General features: G+C 41.0%; 1 long non-coding RNA gene across 6 annotated transcripts in view; it reads right to left on the bottom strand.

The window, feature by feature from the left end:
- The window catches only part of LOC118167041, a 47,024-nt gene extending 46,575 nt beyond the window's left edge, over positions 1-449 (bottom strand). For all 6 annotated transcript variants that reach the window (XR_004750896.1, XR_004750894.1, XR_004750893.1 and 3 more), the window contains exon 1: positions 438-449. This is a non-coding gene — a long non-coding RNA (uncharacterized LOC118167041). The remainder of the gene's footprint in view (positions 1-437) is intronic.
- Between the last annotated feature and the right edge of the window lie 15,782 nt (positions 450-16,231).

The following is a 16,231-nucleotide window of genomic DNA, read 5'->3' as shown; positions in this document are numbered from 1 at the left end:
TTTGACTTTTCTTATTAATAATGCACTACTTTTTTGCTGATGAAAGGAAAGATGTGGGAAGTGTACTATCTTGGCCCAAGATCTTCATGTGATTTCAATTACCGTAAGTAAAACTCAGGAGTGACCACTGGGATAGCAGAGACTGGGGGTTATTTTGAATAGTGTCTGTATGTACCATTGGTCTGTGTGCCTGTTGATACTGTAGGTACAAAGGGTTAATTCGGTCCTAAAAGGATTATAAATCTGCAGGAAGACAGATGCACTTAGTCTAATTAGTGAAATACATAGTCAGCCATTTCAGACCCTAGACCACATTATTCCCCTAACTCCAATAGAGATATCACCACCTACAGTATAGGACATGAGCTACAGTATAGCTTCATGAGCAAAACATTTTGATGACTGGCTGAATCAGTCTTATCTGCTGTAGCTAACACAGAAGACTGGAGAATGATAAAACCCCAGGGGAAGGGCAGGAGGAGGCAGAGATATTTACCTTCTGCTCCGTAAAAAGAAAGTTCTTTTCAGCAAGGAGAGTCTATAACTAGAGGTGATGCTTGAAGACAAGTTCATCCTGTACTACTGTGGAAGATACAAAAGACTCTTGGGAGGGGGTTAGGCAGCTGAGATGGAGCGCCTCACTCATGTTTCAGACCCCTGGAGCAGCAACGATAGGTATGTCTCTCATGGTGCAGCTAGGCAGCTGAGATGGAGCCCTGCACTTGTGTTTCAGACCCGTGGAGCAGCAATGATAGTTATGGCTCACATGGTGCAGAGTTGCTATCTGTGAGCTGACCTGAATTTGGTTCTGCACGTGGCACAGAGCAGGGCCATGCAGGAGTACTGCTGTGGTTCTGCTCTCGGCTGCATTCACTTTGTGCTGTACAGGAGAAAACATTTTCTTGGTGTTAGCTCAGGTGCTGACGTTCATTATGGTGTGCTGCTTCAAGGTATGAATATAAGGCATTTGGTAACACCTCAGTCTTTATTGCACTGTGCAGACCTGGCCTTCATATTTCACTCGTGAAATAAAGCAGGTGAGATTGAGAATGTCCTTTTGGAAATCTGGGTGGAAGGAAGGAGGAAGGTGGAGCTCTGGCCAGCACATGTATGAATTGAGTAGGAAGCTTGGGAAATTGTGACTTTAGGCCTTGAGGGCCCTGACGGGGAAAGGACACTATTGCTGGAGACTGGAGAATCTTTGCAGACCAGATGAAATGTCCCTGTATGAAAAGTTCACCCAGACTGAAGATCAAAATTTAGGTCCAATACCAAAAATATGGTGTCCATTCACAGAATTACCTTTGTCAGTGTTATATAAAATTTTTTCTTCTTTATTTTTTATTTATTTATGAGCTTCCCTTTTTTCTTGTCATTACCTCCCTACCCTGTTTTGAGCTTGGCAAGAGAATTTAGATCCTTAAACAGATTCCCTCTGATGCGAATAAAAATCAGCAACGTGTGTGAGTGAAATCCTAACCAAATGTGAGTTTTCCCAGCAACATCATTCATCTTGGGATTTACCTGAGAAATTCATTCTTTCCTTCTTTTATATTATAACAAGATGAGGCATGTTCAGTTCCTTGTAGTTAGTGGCATGACAGCAATGAGCCTTTAAAATGAGGACAGGGACTTTGCAGCTGAACACAGGAAACATTTAGAGCTGGTAAGGGACTCTGAGGCAGTGCTTGCGAGGGAAACTGACAAGCAGGCAGATGAGCTGGGAGCTCTGGCAGAGCAGGTGGGGTGAGGAAATGTGGAGTTAGACATGGAGAGATAAATGGGAGGGAGGGAGGAACTAAAGACAGTCATATCCTGGGATTTGTAGGTGGTGACAAGAAAACTATATTTGCTGTGGCAGTAGATAGTGAGCTGGTGGGACATCTGTCATCCCTACTTTTCAGCTCTATGGAAAATACTGCTAGGGCTTCAAAGTCATCTTCCCTTTTCAAAACGAAATTATCAAATAGCATGTTTTAGGGAGGATCATTATCTACGTTAATCCCCTGTGTGATCTTTGCCTTTTGCCCTTGGTTTGTTAATTCTTTCAGCTGTTTTGTGCACACTTATCAGACATGTAAGAGCCAGGCCAGCATTTCTAGTCCTTAGCAAGGGTGATAACTTCGAGCTCTATGCATGGGTAAAAGGCTTGAGATTTGTACAATATATTATATACTGTTTTCTAAAGCATGAAAATCAGTGGGACTTTATAACCCTGTTGTGAATAGGGAAAGATAGCCTTTTAACTGACAGAGACAATACCTGCAGTGAAATATGCATTATGAAACCATGAGCACATTCCTTTATCACAGGACACTGTTGGGAAATGCATTAACTGTTAACCACTAGTTAACTGGCAGGTCAGGCAGACAAACCAAGATTGAATGTAAAGGTCTGTTACTTCTTACAGCAACCCTGGCTGCTCAGCTGGAAGGCTAGCATAAATCAGCAAGGTCTTGTCAATGTGCTTCCTCTGCTGCAATTTGGGAAAGACAGCACATTTTGGTCCCTGGAGGTACAAGAATGGTCAGCAGTTATTCTCATGAATCTCTCAAAGCAAACAAATCTTCTCAGTGGATAAGTACAAACTCCCTGTCTGTGCATCCACATTAAAATAACTAAGCAATGTGCTGTGAAACATGACTATGGCATGTAGAAAGAATAGCAATTGGTTGTACTTTAACTGTCTGTGGAAAGGATGGAGATTTATGATAATTCTTCAAAGAAGGGCTGAATAAAAAAAAAAAAAAAAGAAGCCTAATGGTTAAAAGTATACAATGTGAACTTGGGAAAAGTATTAGCAACTCATTAACATAGCTGAAAGAAAATAAGTCTGTTTTGCTTCTTAGCAGATCATGTCTTCTGAGGTTTCTGTTGCATTGAATAATTGAATGTGTTTTGGAGGTGGAGGGAAAGCAAAGTGTGGAGATTTAAAATAAATTAAAAATCCTAGCACGTTAGTAACAAATTACAACACAAGTCCAGCTTTCACCAAGTGCTTTTATTCCATGAACCCGGCCACTAAGCACTGGCAGTCAGTGCTTTGATTCCCGTTTGATCTTGGGGTTGGCACTCAGGTAAAACTCCTAGGGGGTTAGCTGGAGACCATCCATATGGGAAGAACAAAACCATTCAGATTCTTCCCATTTGCCATGTGGTTCCTTCTCTGGAAATCTTTTTGGGGTGGGTGGACTATGTATGGGTAAGGGATACATATTTGGGTAAGGAATTGCTTTTTCTTGTTAAATATATGTAATGGGTTCAACAAGTGGCTTGATTATTTTGTCTTTACTTGGCAAAGTATCTTACAAGTTCACTAAGTATTTTGACTGAATAAAGAGTGGGGAAAGGGCCTGTAATGAGAATTATATTCTTCAGGTGCAAATTCAGTCTCTGGGTTCCTTGTAGGTCAGTCACCTGAAGGCTTAAATGGAAAGTCCCTTTATGGCCTGATGTGCATCCTCAATGATTTCAGAAAGATCTAGCACCATCTCAGCCCAACAGGGACCTGACTTTGAATTGCTCCTATTCAAATTGAGGTAAGTCATGATCCTTTCCTGTTTCGGCTGGGAAGTTCACAAGGCATGTCATGAAAGCTTATCAGTGTAACTGAACCGGCAGCCATCACAGGATAAAACCAGCCAATTTCAAGTGGAGGGACAAAGGTCAGAGAACCGCAAACCCAATACTGTCACTAGCAGCTTGGGTTACAAGGTTACTGTACAGGGAAAAGAGGGGGATGAAGCATAGCCTAGTAAACACTCAGTCAGCTCTCGAAAATAGAAAGTGACATGGATCCTAATGGCAGAAATATGAAGCTACTGCATAGTATACGTTCACCTGCCATTATCACTTACATATGCTGAGAGGGAGGTCAACTGGCTCCAAACTCTTCTCTGAGGCTGGGAGATATTTTTAAATTAAGATAATGCATTGAATTTAAATTAAATTGGCAGCAGGACAGACTCTGGAACCTGCAGGAGCATTCTGGGAGAGCTTCACTTTGGATAACAGCATTTTGTGGTCTGTGAGTTTCTATCAGTGTTGCTCTGGTAGTTTACATTCAGGTAAAACTGAGTATGGAAAATATAAAGCTTTCTGCCTGACACAGTCTGATCCTGTTTGAGCATCGTTTTTGGTAAACTACTGCACGTTTTATTTTCATTTGCAGTATGCCAGAAACCAACTTTTTGAGAGACGTGTTTTCAGTCCCTCTTCTTTGCTTTTAAGAAAAGCTCTAAGTAGAACGTAGTTCATTCCAAGTTAAATCCCCTTGGTACCAACTGTGATTCACCTGTATCTCCTCTAGTACTGCACCAATGACAGAGTGCTGAATGCTGTTGTCTGGTATAACCAAAGAAGAAGGATTGTGGGTGAGAGATTTATGCCTCTTTAAGAAATTGTATAGAAAATAAATAATGCAGGCATAAAGAGTAACAGCACTTGAGAAGGTTAGATAGAAAGTCTCAGTTTACTTTTGACAAGAAAAGAGAAGAAGCCAAAGTAAGGGGGTTTGCCGAAAGACACCGTCAACTGTTAGTCTGTGTGAGCCAGAGTCCAATTAGTCTCAGCCACGCTTCTGAGTCAGCGTGGTGTTCTGGATGAGTTGGGGTGCCAGGTCCTGTTCTGCCTCTCAGTGCATGTCAACATTGGAACAAGCTGAAAAAAACAGGTTGTTTTACAGATACCTGCAAGGCTTTCAAAACTTTTGAAACCTTCTGAAATCTCTGATCAGACATGACTTTTTGAAACCTCTGCTTGCAGAGTGAAAAGGTCACCCTCTGTATTTAAGTTTTCCTCTCTTACGTACACAGGACTTGCAAAACCCAGTCAAAAGCATTGAAACTGACAGTTCAAACAAATGTGTTTGGTTTGACAGAACCATTTCTGAAACAAAATGTAATTGCCAAACATCCCCAGTGTAGTTGCAGCCTAATAATTCAGAATAAAGGAGAGGGGTGGGGATCGCAGTCAAAGACTCCCACAAAGAACAGGAGTTTTGTACCTGTCCTGTCTGACCGTGTCCCAGCCTTTATGTGCCTCCATCAATCTAAAACCATTTGCATGTTTTTGGAACTCTGTGATCAGAAACTTTATTATTATTATTATTATTATTATTATTATTATTATTTTCTTCCCTGTAAAAGGGCCATGATGTACTTGTGCCTGATACTGTGTGGAGCTATTCATTTGATTTTTTTTCAGACAAGTCATGGACTTTTACTCCCTGATAAGTACATTCCTAGTACGTGGAAATAGTGCAGTGTCCTGCTGCTATCAATGTGTTTATATGTATCGAGGAAAATTCCTGGATATTATTGCAGGAGACCTGTTAGGATTCTGAATGAAGAGTGAATGAACCTTCCCTGCCTTAAAACCAGGCTATTTTAGATAACATGATATTTAGATATTTAGATAACACGATTTTTAGATAATTAGATAAATTATAGCAATTCTCCTTTAAAGGTCTTTAAAGTTTGATTATCTCCATGTACTGAACTTCCAAACTAATCTCATGCAAACAGTACTGAACTGTGCTTCCAGTAGACATGCTATGCAAGTTATATACTGTAATAAGCCATTATATTTGTGTGAGTATGCCGTGCCAACCTCTAAAAGTGTACTTTTCCCTTACTTATATTTAGTAACCCGTGACCTAAACACTGATCACGCTCATCAGTTGTATTACCTGGTTTTAGTAATAAATTCAGGCCAAAAACATGCTTACAACCTCTATCTAAACAATAATATTTATTTTTAAAAGCTGTACAGTAAAGGGAGTTAGGCTGGAGACACAACTGAGAAAGGAATTACAGTTAACATTGGTTGCAGTAAATACAGCATTGAGCAGCTAGATAGATGTTGGTGTTTGGAAGCTGGAATTGGAAAGATGAGTTCGATATCAGCAGAGGGAAATTCTCTGCCTTGGGACCCACCATAACAAAATCTGCATTTAGACATTTATTTAGAAAGAGGAGGGAAAGGGGAAGAGATCAGAATGAAAAACTGGCAGGGCAGTCCCGCAGTCTGACAAAAATAGGGAAGATCTAGCAGCGAGCTGAGCAATCAACACAAAACATGCCCTGATGGAAACTCAGCTATGATTCTTTATTTATGGATTTATATCTCTGCTCTACAGTAATGCCAAGCTTTTCCACACATCTCATTAATTTTCTCAGCAAACACAAACGCAAAAAGGAGACCCTTTAAGTGCAGTTAGAATATTTATTGAGTGCCTTTGCCTTTTTTTATTTTTCTTTTTATCATTATTGAATAGCTACCTGGCAGTGTTAATAGTAACTAACAACAAAGAAATGATTGCTTATGGTTGATGTCATATGTCCTACCAGGTCTCTCAAGGTTCAGTAAGAAATTAAACATCAAACAAACCAAAAAAAGACTCCAAGAGCTAAATGCAACAAACCAACTAAATGATAATTTATGGGGATTCTGTTGTTCTTAAAGACTAAGTCATGCTCTCACCTCAAAAGGTTGTTTCTGTTAACCACTGTTCCCTCTGCCCTATGATTAACCCAAATTATACATAATCTGGGAAAAGAGCCAGCTTTTGTGATTACAGATTCCATGAAATTCATGCAAATAGATACGCAGGGTCAAAAGCTTGTTTCTCCTGAAGGGCACAGGCATGTCCCAAATACCTTGCAGTCCCAAGGAGGGTCAAAAAAATATGAATCAGGGAGGTGAGAAACAGAGCAAAGTCACTTGTTATAGGCCATTTGTTTCAGATGTTGCTAGCTGTATAATATATGCTTGGGAAAAAAAAAAAAAAAGGTGTGCGTGTGTGTCCTGTAGGGAATGTAGGGAATCCAAATGACGTATAGCGTTTCTTCTGCATCCTTGTATGTTTGATTTCCATATGCCTTATGCCTTTGCAGTATAAAAATATAGAAGTTACATACTTACCCAGAGCTTAGAAAATATCTTATTTGTCTTCCAGTCATGCATCCTACCTGGTCGCTCTGTCAATGCACAGTCATTAATTCCATAAGCCTACTAAGATGTTATATCACTTCCTATGAAAGCCTTTGATGAAGCTGGCTCAGGTAACGGAGTAAGCAGGTTATCCCATTGCATAATTTGCCTGCTGGTAAAATTAGACATGGACTAACTCAACAAAGTTTGTGTTGAGATCCACATTTTTCTGACTCTCAGATACACTTCAGTCATTTCAATATATCGTTACTGGACTAATTTGCAAATTGCCATCTAAAGTTAGAGTGATGATTGCAGAAGGACTTTAGGCTTGTATTTTCGATCTTAAAAGTAGAAATAACAGCAGTAAAAGATGTAAGGGTGTGGAGACCCTAGTGCTTTTGTGTTAAATTATAAAAATCCTAAGCATTTGTAACCCATACCCGTGATCCATCTTTGTTCCCATCTGTGTTACCCTCTAGCGAGGGGTGCCTGCATCCAAGCTGCGCAATAGTAATGGCCTTTCACCTCAACTCCCTAGATGTGTGCAGAAATGTTTGGAAAAAAAGCTGTAGGCCAACATCACATGACAAAGAGAGAACACAACTGCTGGCCATGGAGAGAACTGTTGATTTTGTTAGGCAACTTCTGGCTTTTGTAGAGGATTCTCATAGGTGCTGGTAAGGCCTTGTAATTCAAAAGACACCTAACTCTACAATAACATCTGTATGGATTAGGCAAGAGGTGCATGAGGTTTAGCCCCATCAAATGTTTTTTGGGAGTTTCTTTCCTCTACCAAGTTGATAGCAGATCAGTTCTAAGTTTAACAGATGAAGCAATGCATTTTAGAAAAGATTTTCTTTTTCACCCAGAAGTTTGTTTTAAACATTACAGTTTTAGATATATTCTTTGAAAGTGTGTTTTAACAGAAATTGTTACTTTGACCACATCTATAAAGCAAAACAATACCTTCTGAATGATATTTTCTGAAGTGGCTTCACTGAAAAACACTGAATATATACTGAAAGAGAAGACCAAGTAAATATTTCAATGCTACTGATTTTTTAGAACAGCTGCTGGGTATTGAAGGTCTTAACTCATAATTTTTGATCACTTAAGATTGGCAAAGAATGAACCAACTGGATTCTAAAGAATGGTAATACATAACACAAGTAATACTTACAAACCAGCTGACTTTATTGTAAAGCCTTCCCCAGCAAAAGAACAGCTGGTATTTGTTTTTCTTGTTCTTATTTGTTGAAATATATATATTTAAAATTATTATTAAATTGAGAAACAAAACAAATATTTCCTTCAGCACCATTGTGAATTCTGCTCTGACTTCTCACAGTTGGAAATGTGACAAGCTACAAGGGAGGCAATGAGACTCTGTTGTGGGCAGGCCAAAGACTTTGGGGATCACTTGCTGGAGCTTCGTTGCTCAAAAACTTTCTGGATGGCTTCCCTGCAGGTCAGAAATGCATCTGAGTTGCTGCTTACCAGTTGGTGCCACCTCTTCCTCTCTTGAGTGTACTAAGACAATGTTGAAGCATGCAGCCTTGTGAGTGCTGGAACTAGTGCTGAGGAACAGAGGATGAGGAGGAGAGAGCCCATGCAGAAGGCAGAGGTAGAAAATAAGTGGTAGGGGCTGAGAAGGCATGGAGGGACAGCAGGGAGGGAGAAGAGGCTGCAGCAGTGAGACTTTTGAGGCTTTCTCTCTTTCCCTCTCTGTCTCTCTCTATTTAAAGAAAGCCACACTTGATTTATCTGGTGAACAAGTTTTGACTTCAGCAGAGGTCTCTGATAGGATGTGGGATGAAAGGGGGTTTCCTTTTACCAGATGAATGGTAAACATAATTTCTCAGATACACTTGCAATTGCTTATATTAGCTAGAAATTAGTGCCAGGAATGAAGTGGGACAGCATGATGCTTATTTACAAGCCAACCTGACAACTCTCTGGGCCAGCTTTTTAATTTGTGTTGATTCTTCCTTTTCGTGGTATATTAGTGCAAGATACTGTAACTTGAGAGTATGCATGCTGGTGGAAACTAATGGAGTATAGATTTGTACTTCAGGCTCTTGATGCACTTTGTGGGTAAAAACACTCTGAAACTTTGTGTTTCATGGAGTAGTTTAAAGGCATGAGATTGAGGATACAGACACATGAGGAAAGAGCTGTTACTTGGCATAACTTCATTGAAGCCAGTAGTGACACACTAATTTACACCAGCTGGGGACATGGTCTGTCCTAGCATATTTAAGAGCTGTCTTGCTTGTTAGAGCTGATGAGCAAACAGAAGCCTGATTTACTCTTTCATGCAGAAAGCTGTGTGCAGCTCAAATATTTTCATGCATGTTTAATAATGGATACACACACTCTTCTCTCTGTCTCCTTCACTCTGCTAGATTGTTTCAAGCCATTGAAATGTTAATACACTTCATTGGGTTAAGAGCTGGCTGGGTGGCCGGGCCCAGAGAGTTGTGGTGAATGGAGTCAAATGCAGTTGGAGGCCGGTCACTAGTGGAGTCCCCCAGGGCTCGGTACTGGGACCAGTCCTCTTTAACATCTTCATCGATGATCTGGACGAGGGGATCGAGTGCGCCCTCAGCAAGTTGCAGACGACACCAAGTTAGGTGCGTGTGTCGATCTGCTCGAGGGTAGGAAGGCTCTGCAGGAGGATCTGGATAGTCTGGACCGATGGGCTGAGGCCAACGGTATGAAGTTCAACAAGGCCAAGTGCCGGGTCCTGCATCTGGGGCACAACCACCCCAAACAGAGCTACAGGCTGGGAGATGTGTGGTTGGAAAGCTGCCTGTCAGAGAAGGACATGGGAGTAGTGGTTGACAGTTGGCTGAATATGAGCCAGCAGTGTGCTCAGGCGGCCAAGAAGGCCAGCAGCATCCTGGCTTGCATAAGAAACAGCGTGGCCAGCAGGTCCAGGAAAGTGATTGTCCCCCTGTACTCGGCTCTGGTGAGGCCGCACATTGAGTACTGTGTTCGAGTACTGTGTTCAGCTTTGGGCCCCTCGCTACAAGAAGGACATGGAGGTGCTCGAGCGAGTCCAGAGAAGGGCAACGAAGCTGGTGAAGGGTCTGGAGAACAAGTCTTATGAGGAGCGGCTGAGGGAGCTGGGACTGTTTAGCCTGGAGAAGAGGAGTCTCAGGGGTGACCTTATCACACTCTACAGGTACCTAAAAGGAGGCTGTAACGAGGTGGGGGCTTGTCTATTCTCCCACGTGCCTGGTGACAGGACAAAGGGGAATGGGCTTAAGTTGCGCCAGGGGAGTGTTAGGTTGGTTGTTAGGAAGAACTTCTTTCCTGAATGGGTTGTTAGTCACTGGAACGGGCTGCCCAGGGAAGTGGTTGAGTCACCATCCCTGGAGGTCTTTAAAAGACGTTTAGATGTAGAGCTTAGGGATATGGTTTAGTGGAAGATTTGTTAGCGTTAGGTCAGAGGTTGGACTCGGTGATCTTGGAGGTCTCTTCCAACCTAGCCTATTCTGTGATTCTGTGATTCTGTGATTCTGTAATACGTGTAAGGAAATGTGCTTCCAAGGCATTTTTAAAAAGTATAGTGCTTGGATGCAAGGAATCCATGCAGCATACGTATCAAGACATTTTCCCTGCAGCAGTCCTAAACAAGGTGGATAGTCAGTCTCTACTAACCTGAAACACCTCCTTTCCTTCCTACTGATCCTCATACACGTTATGAATTTGTGGAAGGCCATTCTTGCCTCTTGCTCTTATTCGGTGTCCTGAGCTCAGGCTGTACCGTGCTCTGGCTAGATGCCAGGACCTTCATGTGAAATAACAGATAGGACATATAGGCTTCTTGAATTTTATCCCAGTGGCTCTCTACCCCCATTTTGTTTTATTTTGAAAATTTTGTTTTCTTTTTCTTATTTTCTTTTCTTAATCTGAGAATCACAATCATTGAAGTGTTCAGTGGCATTTTTTGGGTATTGTCTCTTCACAATAGTCCTCTTCATCAGCTGAATCTCAGGATTGTGACTGAGTCCTGGTATGGTGATCTGTAGTTACACAGTTTTGCCAGGGCAATGAGTACCTCTGATGGGCATCTTCATGAGGCTGGTATCTAACCCCTGCATTTCAGGGTGGACCATCCAATACGAGATGTTGGGTCTGTTCACTTGCAGAGCAACCTGGAGCCACAGTTTGACACAGATGACTGATTTTCTATCAAATTTGCCAGAGCATATAAAGTTTATAGACTCTATGCTATCTGCAGCAGGACAGTTTATGCTGAATCTGGCACACTAACTGTCAAAATAAACTTCCCCTTTCTCTCCTCTCCACTCCAGGCTTGAACCTGGAGGATGACTCTGTATTGAATCGGCTGTCTGTAGCTTGTGGCCATGGTGGTTTGATCTGGTAGTAGCCAGCCTAAAAATGTCACATCAAATCAGGAAGTCATGATGTAAGCAGCTCAGATTGGCCTAGCATGCGGCACTGGGAACAACGTTGCAGGTTGTCCCTCTTGCAGGCAAAAGGCTTAACAAGCTGTCTGAAGAGCCACTTGCTGTTAGCAGCATCATTGCATTAGCGACTGCTGTGGTGATTCATTATGCAGCTATAATGCCCAAACTGCTCCTCTCCATACCCCTTGCAGGGTTACTGAGAGGCAGGTGTGCAAGCTATGAGTGGATCTGGAATGCGGGGGTCCCAAGGTTCTGAACCCAAAGGTACAACCAGAGGCCTTCAGTGTCCAGAGGTCATTAGTTACAACATTTGATATATAACTGAAGGATGTTGGCAGGAATTAATTAATAAAAGGGTTCTCTAGAAAACTCCCTTCTTTTTACTACTCCCTTTGTTCTTAGCGAAGACCTGAATTAAATGAATGCCAAAGAGTCTACTGAAAAGGAAAGGAGAGAACAGTGAAATACAAATTAAATCAAAGTACTTCTAAAAAAAGAACTCAGCTCTGCTCTGTGTAAGATCTCAAATTCTGTCTTTCGGGGTGGATTAATCTAAAGTAGAACAAGACAGACTGATTCCAGAGCAGGTTTTCACACACAAGATATCCAGCAGTAGCTATTGCAATGTTTGTGTACTCTGTCTTGGCCAGAATTAACTTTCAAGTACAGGCAAGCCCTTTCATTAGACTTGAGTCAATTGCAAAAACATTTACTAAAGGTAATTAGTTAAAAAATATGCAATGGCATTCTTAGTTCATTTTGGTCTTGCACAGACATCTGTGATTTGGGAGTAAAAAACTATGTTCCAAGCAATAAGGGACCTTGTCAATCTCTTGTGACAGTGTTTGGCCAGGTATTTATACTAGAACTGATGTGCCTGATCTGAAAAGGATTAAGGAATCAACAGTTCAGGGAGCACTTGAAACTTAAATAATGTCTTCTCTGTGAACTGTACCCATAGCATTACAGATGTAAATTATTCCTGGGAAGCCCACTGGTCAAACAAATGTTTACAACTTCTGTAAGGGGAGCACAAAGAGAATTGCTGAAGACATAATCCCATACATCCCCATTTGCCTGGGCTGTGCTCATCCCTGACTTCATTGCCACAGATTCTTCCTTCAGTGTGCATTAGATCTGTTGTCTAAAGCAACAGGAAAATGAAGTTGCTTATGCACTTTGCACTGGCTTTCAAATCAGTGTTGAGTTTGTCATTGACATTTCATTGGGAATTACACCTTTCTGTTCAAAGAATGAATTTTGGCAACTTCTTCTTTAGTTAATTCTTTTTAAAGTGCTTAAACATCACTGGTAGTATTTGGATCTGCATGCATGATTTCTGGGCAACTACTCAAAATTTACTAAGCAATTATCTTTTTTGTTTAATCATTCACAATATATGTTACATAATTGAACTGATAGCAGAGTCATGGGACATTTTTTCCCCCACTGGTATTTTACAAATGATGAGACATGAAGAAGTTTTTGAAAGCTAGCCAGTATAAAATGATTTTTTCTGCTGCTGCAAGAAACAAGAACTCTTTTTGAAACTGGTGGAGTCAGATCTCCTTAAGTCACTACTGCATGTCTTACCTTGTAAAACGATCACGTTTTGGGAAATTGAGGTTCTGAAAGAAGGATGTATGTTGTTCGGTTCACTAAAAGGAAGGGTGAGGCAGATGTGATGCACCATTAGAAACTGCAAAGGCTTTTATGAAGCCTAACCAAGGGAAAACACTTGTGTATTACCAAAATCTTCAAATAATTCTAGAAATCTGTCATTACATACCCACTAGGAGAGACCCTTGGTTCTGAGATGAGGCTGATCTAAGGCTCTCAGCAAGAATGTACCAGAGGCTGGATTATAAATAACCTCCATGCTGGCAGAGATTGCTACTGTCTGTCTATGTGTTGTGCACTTAGAAAGTGCTTAAAGCTTGTGTGATTCTTCCTGTTCCTTGTTTTATTTTCCTGTTTGCCTCTTGCCTAAGACCATCTGGCACCTGTAGGCCAGAATGTTTCACCACTTCTCCCCAAGCAATCTGCTCTTCATACCTATGGTTCAGTAGCCACAAAACTTCCTGCTTGAGCGGCCTGCTGCAAACCCTGTTCAGCAGGAGCCAAAAGCAGTGTTTGTTTCATAAGAAGACATTGCTCATGAAGCAGCATTCATTTACAAAAGGCAAGAAATGCAGCCATAGAAAATGCAGGTGCAAGTGGTAGGCCACTCTATAAAAATGAATGCTCTGTTTGGGCAAGGTGTTCGGTTGTTTATTGTGTAAGTATAAAGCACCTCTACTTCAATAGAAACTGGTCCAGGAACACAGGAAAGAGAAAATAGACTTTCTTGAGGTAATTCGCCATTCACAAACACAAGGGGATTATTACCCCACATGCCAGCAGTGCCACCTTTGACTTCCGGTCGCCTAGCAATTGACCGAGGGATCTGGCTGAAACAAGGCACGAGGGCAGTCTGTGAATGGACCAAGAGAAACAGGGTGGGGGGAACTAGGGTAGGTAGCCCTGTAGTCAGACTGGCACATAAGGTCACAACGTTGTTGTGGCTTTTGACAATTTTCCTGTGTGTAAAATTAGAGGCCTGGCTATTTCTGGTTACAAACATTTTGTAGTCATTTAATGTTTCAAGGGTCTCTAAGGCATTTTTGGTTGCAAGATTTTAATGGGAGCTCATTTCTGACAGCATTAAATCTATAGTTAATCCAGGTTAATCCACATAACATATTTTGCTGCAAATACATACTCAATGTAAAGAATAGCATGCAATGAAGACGTGGACTCAGAAGTGAGGGTCTTTTTTGTTATTGTAGTCCAATTCGTCAACTATATTTTGAAAGCTCTACATTATTAGGCATTTGTATTTGGATGGTGTTTTCTTTCTTTTTTCGCAGTGGCCTGCAGCCATCTTACTGCAGTTTCCTTTTCCTTTTCCTTGGCACCTGTGGAAATACCTTTTCCATGACACCGGTATGCTAAGGTATTCTTAAAGGCTTCACCTGCAATTACTAGTCTCTGCCTCAGCCCAACGCCTACTTTATGTCTGCCGTTCTTTATCTCAGAAATATGTAAAATGGTGATTCCCTGTTTCACATTACACTTATTGAACAAAGAGTTTGCCTCACAGATAAATTGTTTTGCAACATGTATGCATATATATGTTTCTGTTTGTGCCTAGATAAAAAGATATGTATATCTATACATGCCCCTACATGTATAATGTATATATACACACATATATTTACATATCTATGTCAAAAGAAACTTTCTTATGTCAATCTTGGAACTCTTGTTGGAACTCTTTTTTTTTTTTTTTTTTTTTTTTTTTTTTCCACTGGAGTTTCACCACCTGTAACTGTGTCCTCGTTTGGCTGTGAATTAAGAGAGAAACATTAAATGCCATGATTATTTTTGCATAGAGACCCAAGTTGGGAATCTGGTCCTGTCTCAGACACTCAGAGGTCTCATCTGTACTATAATGTTTTTCTTCAAATGTGATTGTGCAATTCTTATAGCCTATTTGTATGATTTGTATGATCTGTGTCTTGGCTAACAGAGCAGAGTAAAGCTAATGTGACTGAGAGCTGATCAGAAGTACTGTGGACAGAAACTTTGCTCTCAAGAGCAAGCCACTGGAGCGTGTCAGAAGCAGATTTTCCAGATGAACTCCTTTTCTGTCTTATTTTGTGATTAGAATGAAAAAAACGAAGGACTTGGGAGCAGAAACCTTCTTTTCACTTAAGAGAAGTGCTCTGAGCAAGCTGAAAAAGATATCCACAGATTTTTAAGTTTCCTGGGAGTTGCAAGCCAGACTGCTTGCTTCCTGTTGTTCAGTAGTTGTGTCTCTTCACTGCTACATGATATTTAGTGTAATCAGTCCATGACTTTGTACTGCACATAGTAGGGCTTTATTTCCTTGACAAAACCATGTTCAAGTGGGGAATAAATGGAAGTAACTGCAAATAAGTAAATTGAACAAACTGTACTTTGTGACTTGCCATCCTATGTAATTAGGGATTGTGCCCGATAAGGTGATTAGCCTTTACAAACCATAACAAAGATTATTAGAGCTGCTTTCATAGGTGAGAGCAAACAGAGACATGAAAACTCTAAGTCACTTGCTGAGCTGTGTAATGAGTCAATAGCTAATCTGAAGCCAGGAGTTCTCTTTCTGCCTTGTCGATTATAAAAGACTCTTAGCAATCTTTAGTGGATGGAAAAACTTTTCTTCGTGTTCTACCCCTTTCCCTTCCACTTCCCTTTCTTTCTTTCATTTTTCCTTTATTCCTTATTGTTGTTGACATATGTTACTGTAATACTGGAGCACTATTTAGCCTGATGTACGTGAATGGATGCTGTTTTGCTTAGTACAGATTGGTCTTGAGCTGTGAAGCTCAGTGAAGGCTTTAAACTTTTGAAGCTTTCTATCTAGGATAGAAGCCCAAAAATATTTCCATATGAAATACCAACATGAGGAGTCCTCTGTGTAGACTTTTCTCTCATGACCTTTGTAAGATATGCAGTGTCTCCGGAGACTGAAGCCTACAGAGGCAACGTGATAAAATCCAGTCACATCACAAATCAGTGGCAAATGCAAAAATGCAGTTTGTCTTTTCTCATTCTGGATCTGAAGCCTTTTCAGCTGAACCATAAAAACCAGGCACCAACATCAAGTGTTTCAGGGTGGCAGAGATAGGGAAATCCTGTCACTGTCATTTGGCCTTGTTTTCGCTTGCATAAGCCTTCTGCCAGAGCTTGGTTGGCAGCAGCACAAGCCAGATTCAGACTGGAAAGGTCATTGCTGAGAAAGCAGGAAGAGGAAATTAACCTTTCTGCTGCTG

This window comes from Oxyura jamaicensis, chromosome 4 (assembly GCF_011077185.1).
Source record: "Oxyura jamaicensis isolate SHBP4307 breed ruddy duck chromosome 4, BPBGC_Ojam_1.0, whole genome shotgun sequence".
NCBI lineage: Eukaryota > Metazoa > Chordata > Aves > Anseriformes > Anatidae > Oxyura > Oxyura jamaicensis.
Note: the sequence above shows the minus strand (reverse complement) of the source record. Positions and strands in the feature narration are given on the sequence as shown.